This window comes from Solanum lycopersicum, chromosome 6 (assembly GCF_036512215.1).
Source record: "Solanum lycopersicum chromosome 6, SLM_r2.1".
In the NCBI taxonomy this organism is placed as follows: Eukaryota; Viridiplantae; Streptophyta; class Magnoliopsida; order Solanales; family Solanaceae; genus Solanum; species Solanum lycopersicum.
In genome coordinates, this window is record NC_090805.1 from 38,415,874 (window position 1) to 38,426,638 (window position 10,765).

Genomic DNA, 10,765 nt, shown 5'->3' on the forward strand with positions numbered 1-10,765 from the left:
CGAGAAAAGTTTTTTTGGATGCTCTGGAGACCAAATTAATGGGCTAATATACACGAAAATTTGAGGAATTTGCGCGATTCCTAAAAAAGGGACCATATATGTGGAAATGGATATTAAAAATGGTGTTAGCACACATGATGAATCCCCAACTCAATACGAAGGTCCTCATAATTTTTTTTGGTGCTCCAGGCGCCTTTATCCATGGGCTTATACACACAAAAAATAAGAAATTTGCACGATTCCTAAAAAAATGGTATGTATATGCGAAAATGGACGTGCAAAAAATAACGTGTCTATATGTGATGGTTCCCCATATCAATACAGAGGTTCTCATAAAGTTCTTTGAGAAAATCTTTTTGAGTGCTCCGAGCGCCACATCCATGTGCTACACACGAAAATTGAAAAATTTAGACGATTTCTAAAAAAGCCCTGTAGATACGAAAATGGGCATGAAAAAATAGTTTGTGTGTACGTGATGGTTTGACAACATAACACGGAAGTCCTCATAAAGTAATTTGAGAAAAGAATTGGGTTCTTAATACGCCAGACTTACGGGCTAATACACACGAAAAATTGAGCAATCTACGTGATTTATATAAAAAGGGCATGTGAACAAGGTAATGGCGTGAAAAACTAGTGTGCGTATATGTGATGGTTCTACAACTCAATATGGAGTTCCTCATAAATATCTTTAAGAAAAAAGTTTTGGGTACTCCAGGCGCCAGATTCATGGACTAATACATACAAAAGCTTGAGGAATTGTATGATTTCTATAAAAGGGTTGATATATGCCGAAATGGGTGTATAAAATGGTGTGAACATAATCATGTTTCCCCAACTCAAAATATTTTTTGAGAATAAATTTTAGGGTGCTAGAGTCGGTTGATCCATGGGCTAAAACTCACAAAAAATTGAACAATTTGTCTGATTCTTTAAAAAAGATTTGTAGATGCAAAAATAGGCGTAAAATAAATTGTGTGCGTATACGTGATGATTCCCAACTTAATACAGAGGTCCTTATAAAGTTTTTTTGAGAAAAAAGTTTAGGTCCTTAGAAAGCTAGATCCATTGACTAATAAACACGAAAGATTAAGGAATTTGCACAATTAAAACAAAAAGGACATGTAAATAATGAAATGTGCGTGAAAAATGGTATGAGTATACATGATAGTTCACCAACTCAATACAAAGGTTCTCATGAGCTAATACATATTAAAAAAATATGAATTTGCGCAATTCCTAAAAATGGTCTGTAGATGTGGAAATTGGCATTAAAAATGGTGTGAATATACGTGATGGTTTCCAAACTCAATATAGAGGTCCTCAACTCCACATAATGGCTCTTTATAAGAAAATTAGGGGTGCTCCGGGTGGTTGAATCATAGGCTAATACACACAAAATAATTGAGGAATTTGCGCCATTTCTAAAAAAAAGCGTCTAGATGCGGAAATAGGTAAAAAAAATGTGTGAAAATACGTGATGGTTTGCCAACATAATACAGAGGTTCTCATAATTTTTTTGAGAAAAAGAATTAGGTGATAGGGTCGTCAAATCCATAGGCTAATACGCAGTAAAAATTAAGGAATTTGTGTGATTCCTAAAATCGGATCTGTAGATGCGAAAATAGACATTCAAAATGTTGTGAGTATACACGAAAAATTGAGGGATTTGCGCGATTCTTAAAAAGGGCATATAGATATGAAATTTCGCGTGATAAAAATGATGTGAGTATGCGTGATTGTTCCCAACTCAATACAGAGCTCCTCAGAAGTTTTTTTTAAAGTAAATTTTGGGTGTTACATGCTCCTTGGGCTAATTAATACATACGAAAAATTAAGAAATTTGCGCGATACTATTGTGAATGCGGAAATGGATGTGAAAATATGGTGTGAGTTTACAATATTGTTACCTAATTCAATACGGAGGTCCTCAAAAAAATTTGAGGATAAAATTTTGGGTTCTCCGAATTCCAGATTTATGAGCTAATACACACAAAAAAATTAAAAAATTTGTGCAATTCCAAGAAGAAGTCTAGCAAATACGAGAATAGGCTTGAAAAAAAGGTATGAATATACGTAATAGTTCCCAAACTCAATACGTAGGTCTTGATAAAGTGTTTCCAGAAACAAATTTGGGTGCTCAGACACCAGATCAATGGCTAGTACACACAAAAACCGAGGAATTTGCACGATTCCTAAAAAGGGCCTGTAATTGTGGAAATGGATTTGAAAAAAAAAATGTGAGTATATATGATGGTTTCCCAACTCAATACGGAGTCATCGTAAAATATTTTGAGAAAAAAATATAGGTTGTGTAGGGCACCAAATTATGGGCTATTAAACACAAAAAATTCAGGAATTTCTGTGATTCCTTAAAACAGTCTCTAGATACGAAAATGAGCATGAAAGGAATGATATGAGTATATCTGATGGTTTCCCAACTCAATACGGAGGTCACCATAAAGCTTTTTGAGAAAAATATTTTTTGTGCTTCGATTGCACGATCCGTGATCTAATGCACATGAAAAATTGAGGAATTAGAAAGATTCCTACAAAAGGGCAGGTAGATGGAGAAACGATGTGAAAATAATGGTATGAGTATACGTGAAGGTTCCTCAACTCAATACGAAGGTTCTCATAAAGTTTTGTGACAAAAAAGTTTGAGGTGCTTCGAACACCATATCCATGAGCTCATTAACAAATACAAAAAATTTATGAATTTGTGCGATTCCTAAAAAGGGCATGTATATGTGGAAATTGGCGTGAAATAATGGTGTTAATATATATATATATATATATATATATATATATATATATATATATATATATATTAATATATATAGTTTCAGAATTCAATATAGAGGTCCTCAACTCCTCATAATGTTTATTGAGAAAAAAATTAGGGGTGCTTCGGGCGGTTGGATCATGGGCTACACACAAAAAATTGAGGAATTCGCGTCATTTCTAAAAAAGAGCATCTAGATTTGGAAATAGGCGTGAAAAAATGGTGTGAAAAATATTTTTTTTTGAGAAAAAGAATTAGGTGCTAGGGTCGCCAAATCCATAGGATAATATACACAAAAAATTGAGAAATTTACGCGATCACTATAAATGGTCACGTAAATGTGGAAGTGGGTGTGAAAAAATGGTGTGGTATACAATATTGTTACCTAGTTCAATATGGAGGTCCTAAAAAAATTGAGGAAAAAATTTTGGGTGCTCCGGATGCTAGATCTACGAGCTAATACACACGAAAAATAAGAAATTTGCGCGATTTCAAAAAGAGGTTTAGAAAATACGAAAGTGGGCTTGATAAAATTGTGTGGATAAATGTGATAGTTGTAGTTCCCAAACTCAATACGTAGGTCTTGATAAAGTTTTTTGAGAAATAAATTTGGGTGCTCTGGGCGCTATATCAATGGCTAGTACACACAAAATTGAGGAATTTGCGAGATTCCTAAAAAGGGCGTGTAATTGTGGAAATGGGTTTGAAAAAAATGGTGAGTATATATGATTGTTTCCCAACTCAATACGGAGTCATTATAAAATAATTTAAGAAAAAAATATAGGGTGTGTCGCGCACCAAACCATTGGCTATTACACACGAAAAATTTAGAAGTTTGCGTGATTCCTTAAAACTACCTCTAAATACGGAAATGGGCATGAAAAGAATGGTTTGTGTAAATATACATGATGGTTAATCAATACATATGTCCCCATAAATTATTTTGAAGAAACAATTTTGGGTGCTTCGTGAGTCAGATCCATGGGATAATACACATGAAAAATTGATGAATTTATGCGATTTCAAAAAAAGGCATGTAAATTTGAAAATGAGCTTCAAAATATGGTGTGAGTATACGTGATTGTTTCCCAACTCAATACAGAGGTCCTAATAATGGTTTTTTAAGAATTTTTTTTGATTCTCTAGGCGCCATATCCGTGGGCTAATACGCACGAAAAATAAAAATTTGCATGATTCCAATAAAAGGGCCTCTAGATATGGAAATATGCGTGAAAGAGATGTTGTGGGTATACGTGATTGTTCCCTGAGGTCTTCATAATGTTTTTTGAGAAAAATAATTTGAGTGCTTCGGGCGTCAGATACACGGGCTAATACACACACAAAATTGAGGAATTTTCGCGATTTTAAAAATGGGCCTGTAAATGAAGAAATTGGCGTGAAAAGAATAGGTGAGTATAAGTGATGGTTCCCCAAATCAATATGTAGGTCCTCATAAATTTTCTTGAGAAAGACAATTTGGGTGATTCGGGCTCCAGATCAATGGGATTATACGTAGGAAAATCTAGGAATTTATTCTACTCCTAAAAAAGGACCTATAAATTCATAAATGGGAGTGAAAAAGTTGGTGCGAGTATACGTGATGGTTCCCCAACTCAATAAGAAGGTCCTCATAATGTTTTTTTAGAATAAATTTTGGGTGCTCTGGGCGCTAAACCCATGGGCTTATACACACAAAATATTGAGAAATTTGAGAAATTCCTAAAAAAAGATCTGTAAATACAAAATATTTACACATCTTTTTAAGGAGTTCCTCATAAAATATGAGGAAACTGTTTGGTTCTCCAGGCCCTTGACCCATTGACTAATACACACAAAAAATAAAGGAATTTAGGCGATTCCTAAAGAGGGCCTAAAGATATAGTGAAATAACAAGTGCGAGTATATATGATTGTTTCCCAACTCAATACGGAGGTCCTCATAAAGTTTTTGTGAGAAAAAAATTTGGGTGCTCTAGGCATTAGATCCGTAGGTTAATACACATGAAAAATTGAGGAATTTGCGTGATACCTAAAGAAGGGCTTCTAGATGTAGAATTGGACATGAAAAATGATGTGAGTATACATGATAGTTACTCAATACGAAGGTCCTGATAAAGTTTTTTTTGAATAAAATTAATTTGGATGCTCCAGAAGCTAGATGCGTGGTCTAATACACACGAAAAATAGAGAAATTTGTTCAATTTCTAAAAAAGGCCTATAAATGCGAAGATGAGTTTGAAAAATGGTGTGAGAATACGTGATGGTTCCCCAACTCACTAATGACGTCCTACTAAAGTTTTTTGAAAATAAAAACTCTGGATGCTCTGGGCGCCAGAACTGTGCGCTAATACATATAAAAAATTGAGAAATTTGCGTGATACCTAGTAAATGGTGTGTAGATGCAGAAATGGGTGTTAAAAAAGTAGTGTGACTATATGTGATTGTTCCAAGTCAATAAACGGAGGACCTAATAAAGTTTTTTATTAAAAAAATTTTGGGTGCTCCAAGTGTAATATGAATGAAAAATTAAGTAATTTGCGTGATTCTTAAGAGAGCTTGTGCATGAATAAATGGACATAAAAAATTTTGTGAGTATACGTGATGATTTTCTAACTTAATAAGGAGGTCCTCTTAAGTTATTTTGAGAAAAAAATATTTTGATGCTTTAGGCACTAGTTCCATGGGCTAATATACATAGAAAAATTGAGTCTTTTGCGCTTTTTCCAAAAAAGTACATGTAAATGCAAAAATGAGTGTAAAAACAATGATGCGAGTATATTTAATAATCCCCAACTCAATACGGAGGTCCTCATAAAATTTTTTGAAAATAAATTTTTGGTTTCTACTGCCGCCAGATTCATGAGCTAATAAACACGAAAAATTAAAAAATTGCACAATTCATATATTAAGGGCCTGTATATGCGAATCTGAACTTGAAAACAATAGTACGAGTATAAATGATTTTTCCAAACTCAATTCAAAGATCCTTATAATCTTTTTGGGGAAAAAACTGGGTGCTCCGGACACTAGATCAATAGGCTAATACACACAAAATATTGAGGGATTTATATGATTCCCAAATAAGCACCCGTAGATGCGGAATTGGGCATGAAAAAATGGTATGAGTATACATGATGTTTCTCCTACTCCATACGGGGGTCCTCTTAAAGTTTTTTGAGAAAAAAATTTGGGTGCTCTCGACGCCAGATCCATAAGCTAATATAAATGAAAAATTGAGAAATTTGTGTGATTCCTTAAAAGGGTCTATAAATGATGACATGGACGTGAAAAAAATTGGTGTGAATATATGTAATGGTTCCCAAACTTAATACGGAGGTCCTCATAGTATTTTTTTAGAAAACTTTTTTTGGGTGCATTTGGCGCTAGATCCATGGGCTAATACACACGAAAAATTGAGGAATTTGTGCAATTCCTAAAAAAGGGGTCTGTAGATGCGGAAATGTTCTTAAAAATATGGTTTGAGTATAGCTGTTGGTTCCCCGAATCAATAAGTAGGTCCTCACAACTTTTTTAGAATAAAATCATTGGTGCTCTGGGCGCCAGAACCGTTGGCTAATCCACATGAAAAATTGAGAAATTTGTGTGATTCCTTAAAAGGGCTTGTAGATGCGAAAATGGGCATGAAAAAATGATGCGAGTATATACATGAGTGGTTCCCCAACTCAATATAGAGGTCATCATAAAGCTTTTTGATAAAAATAATTGGGTGCTTCGGGCGTCAGATCCATGGGCTAATTCACATGAAAAATTGAAGAATTCGCGTGATTCCCAAAAGAGGGCTTGTAGATACAAAAATGGACATGAAAAAATTGTGTGAGTATAAGTGATAGTTTACCCCTCAATACGGAGGTGCTAATAAATTATTTTGAGAAAAGAAGATCTTAGGTGCTTTAAGTGTCAGATCCATGGGCTAATACACACGAAAAATTGAGAAATTTATACGATTTCTAAAAGGACATGTAAATATGGAAATACGTGTGAAAAAAAAGATGTGAGTATATGTGATGATTTTCCAACTCAATCAAAAGAAAATATGACCATATCTAATTTCCTTTATCATCTATGATATTAATATCTTATACTTTCTTTTGGTTATCCAGAAACTATTTACTTTCTCAAATGTGATTTCCTTAAAATAAAACATGGGATTAATAGAGATGCTTTAACAACATTGCAATTTAATATAAAGAATATGCAATGCAAATTTGGTTAAAAAGAGTAGTTTTAATTGAAGACTTAAACTATAAAGGTCAAGTTTGTGCAAAACCTTGAAGAACTCATTAGACTTTCTAATCCTATGTTCATATATAAACCAGTTAAATATAAGTCATTATGAAATTCGACAAGCCTTAATTGAATCAAATTTACAAACACGAGAGGAAATAATGATTGTTTGGGAGCACGAATATGTTAGGATCGAAAATAAGCAGGTGTAAATGCGGAAGCTAGCAAAGCAAACCTCGAAAGACCACGAGTAAGAAGACAACGAGAAATACACCAAAAAGACACAAAGATACATGGGAGGTTCGCACAAGTGATAACATATCAAGCTTGTGACCCATAAATTATCTCCCTAACCAAAACTCTCAAAGCCCTTAGACTACATTGTGAAGGAACATCCTCTATTTATAGAGTCTTAAACCTTTTCCTACCAGAAAAAGGATTAGTCAATCCAAAACTTTTTTCTAAAAGGAAAACCTATTTATGGTAAGAAATCAGGGCAAATAAAATCTAACAGAATCATCAAGTACTTATATTTTGTAATCCGTACTTATAGTAGTTCGTATTTTAAAGTGTGTTTATATCTTATTGTTGTCTAAGACTACAATTTGGTTTTTTAAGTAACTAATCCATTTCAACGATGAAAATTTTGATATATATACAGAAGAATCCAATTATACCACATTGACAAATTGGGAAGATGGAGAAAGAAGGAGGAGGTATAATAGTGGGCCAAGTAGGATAAAATAACATACTTACCTGGACGGGGTCAATGGTTGATCATGAAGGCCCATGGCCTAGGCTTATGGCCTCCATTGAATTTTCGAGGGGTACTTGCCTAAGATCGGCCCAAGTGGTCGAGCCTACGTCATAATTTGTTGTTGAAGAGGTTTGCGTTCGCGCGGCCCCTGTCAATTCTAGTTGAATCTTTAGTGGGCTGTAGATCTAAATAATACATGTGTTGCCCAGAGGCCACTCTTTAGCCCAGCGTGGTTGAACATATATCATCATCTGCATATGACTACTGCTAAGATAGTTTTAATTGAACCTATGCTAAAACTAACAACAGGTAAGAACATGAGCAACCTTAGTAATTATATACATGAACATTCAGCAATTTTATAGTTTCTAAGAACCTAAAAGTACTTTTTAATAAATAAACCTTGCACCATAGGAGTATTTTTTGTGTGTGTTTTTAATAATTAGTTATTTATATGTAATGTTAGATTGAGTTGAACAAATTAAATCTCTCATATATAAATAAGTTTTCATTTTAAGTGAATTCTTTATTTAGCTTCGCCTATAAGAGAAGACATTAAGTTTTCTATTCTCTCCTTAAATTTATAGAAAGTGAAGGTATATCACTGGTGGGTGCTCGTATATTTTTCTCTTTGTCAGGTAACATGGTGGTTGGTTACATAATTTGCATTGTGAAATAATATAATCTAGTGAAAATTTCTATTTAACTAACTATTGACCCATAATTTATGTATTTTAATAGTTTATGACAAATGAATAATTGTTATAAATACATTGAATTAAGTGGATAGTCCATAAGGTTGGTACATGAACAACCATTCATATTCACTAGGTGACATGAACCTTTTTGGATAAGAATGTATCTATTTATTATGATACTTAATATGGTAACCTTTGGAGTGATTTCTCACTCTATAAATAGGGTTGTTCATTCACTATTGTAATATATACATATGAGACTTGAATACACTTGAATAAGAAGAAAATTTCCCTTCTTCTATCTATCTCTCTTGTCTTCTTCTCTTTATGATTATATTCTTATGAGCTTGATTTTATAACACGTTATCAGCACGAGTCTCTAGCCAATTAAGATTGAGTTTTACTTTTTCTTTAACTCATGTTTTGGTTGATCTCGTTATGAGAATCAAGGAACCGAAGATATATACTACTATTGGTTGAATATGACATGCTATACAAAATTTCTTAAATAGAAGAAGGTATAAAATTTTAATAGCATGAATTTGAATGTTATTTTGATTGTTTTGAAAGACTCAAAGGATGAGTCATGTTGTACTTCGATTTATTATACCATTGGTTAAGGGTAAGACATCAGGTAAAAGTCCGGATGCATCATACGATAGATTCAAGTTCTATCGCACCAAAAGGGTAAGACGTCAATTTGAGATTTGATGCACCGTGATTGGGTTCAAGTCCCATAGAATTATGGCGTAAAACGCCTTATATGGATAAGACATTGAGTTTGAGTCAATGCACCATAATGATGATATAATGATGACTAGGCTTTGATGAAAAGTCTTGAAATTCGTTCTATTGAATTTGCTTCATTCCTTGAAAAGAATGTGGTAGCAACATGTAATAACTCTGAAATCCGCCTGTTAACTTGCTCCATTCAATCATATGAATGTGGTAGCAGTGAATGTTAGTCTGAAAGATGACAAATGATTAATGATATGAATAAGGGCGTGGAGGGACATAATTATAATAGTCATCATTGTGGTAATGATAAAAGAAAGAACACTATAAGTTCTTCAAATAGTCCTTCAAAATGTGAAGGAAATTTAAATAAATATGTGAACTTAAAGTTCAAGAGATAATTCAGTTGCATAATGTTGCAAATCAGTTGCCAGAGGAATGCACTGACCCTATGATATAATTCAGCTGCAAATGCTTCAATGTGAAGTCCTTGAAGGACAGAGTCTATGATACGCCGAAAGCGTAATAGACCAATTGATTCCAAATATAAAATTCCTTAAAGGAAGGAAGGAGCAAATGATCAATATGGTCATGATAATGAGGCAAGTGCTATAAAAGAGCACATTGACATAACACTTCATAAAATCTTGAAAAAGGTTCAGGTACCTGAAATAATAAAAAATGAAGAGATCTCGATAAGTTATGTCTTGTTGGAATCGATATCAAATAACCGTCGACGGTATCTTTGATATGAGGTAGCGCTCAATGATATAAATTGTGATGAGGATCTTGAATTCAAATCTGTCATATAGTGTGAACAGATAAATGGTTGGCCAAGTAAAATGCACAATTCAAGTATATTTTGTTTACTTAGAAAAGTGACATTTTGGACGGGTATTCCATAAATCAAGGTATAATGTCAGTGGGGTACAAATAAATTATTATGCGATAGTATAACCGTAAGATATCAAATACGGTTTGTGCCTTGGGGCATAAAGGTTTATCGCAAAAATCCTGACATTATTGGAGATGTTTTCTCCTTTGGTGGATGCAATGAGGTTTGTTTTGATTTGGAAACATATGAAAAACTTGAATGCATCTAATGAAAAATTGTAATGAAGGTTATATGAAAATCCTTGAAACAATCCAGGTGTCTGAAGCATATAAAGGTTTGAAAGAAACTTATCCAATAAAGCTTCAAGAATCCTTATATGGATTGAAATAGTCAAGGAAGAAAAAGGGTACAAAAGAATGACCCTAATTGTCCTTGTATTTTTATGAAAAGGTCTTGGTAAGACAAAATTTTGTCTTGACCTACAGATTGTTAATTTGACAAATAAAATATTTGTCTAACAGACAACAGTGCACATACACTGAAAAATTTTGATGCAATTTTATGTGGATATATCGCATTCATTGAGTACCCCAATGATTATGAGATCACTTGACATAAATGATGATTCAGTTTGATCTCAAAAGAAGGATAAGAGTTTCTTGGTGATGAAACTCTATCTTGGTGCAATCAGGGCACTAGTGCATCTTACTA

At 33.5% G+C, this 10,765-nt stretch overlaps 1 non-coding gene across 1 annotated transcript; it reads left to right on the forward strand.

The window, feature by feature from the left end:
• Positions 1 to 7,777: 7,777 nt before the first annotated feature.
• Positions 7,778 to 7,938, forward strand: LOC138349425 (U1 spliceosomal RNA). Its single transcript, XR_011221906.1, has one exon. It is a non-coding gene; the product is annotated as a U1 spliceosomal RNA (small nuclear RNA).
• Positions 7,939 to 10,765: the final 2,827 nt, after the last annotated feature.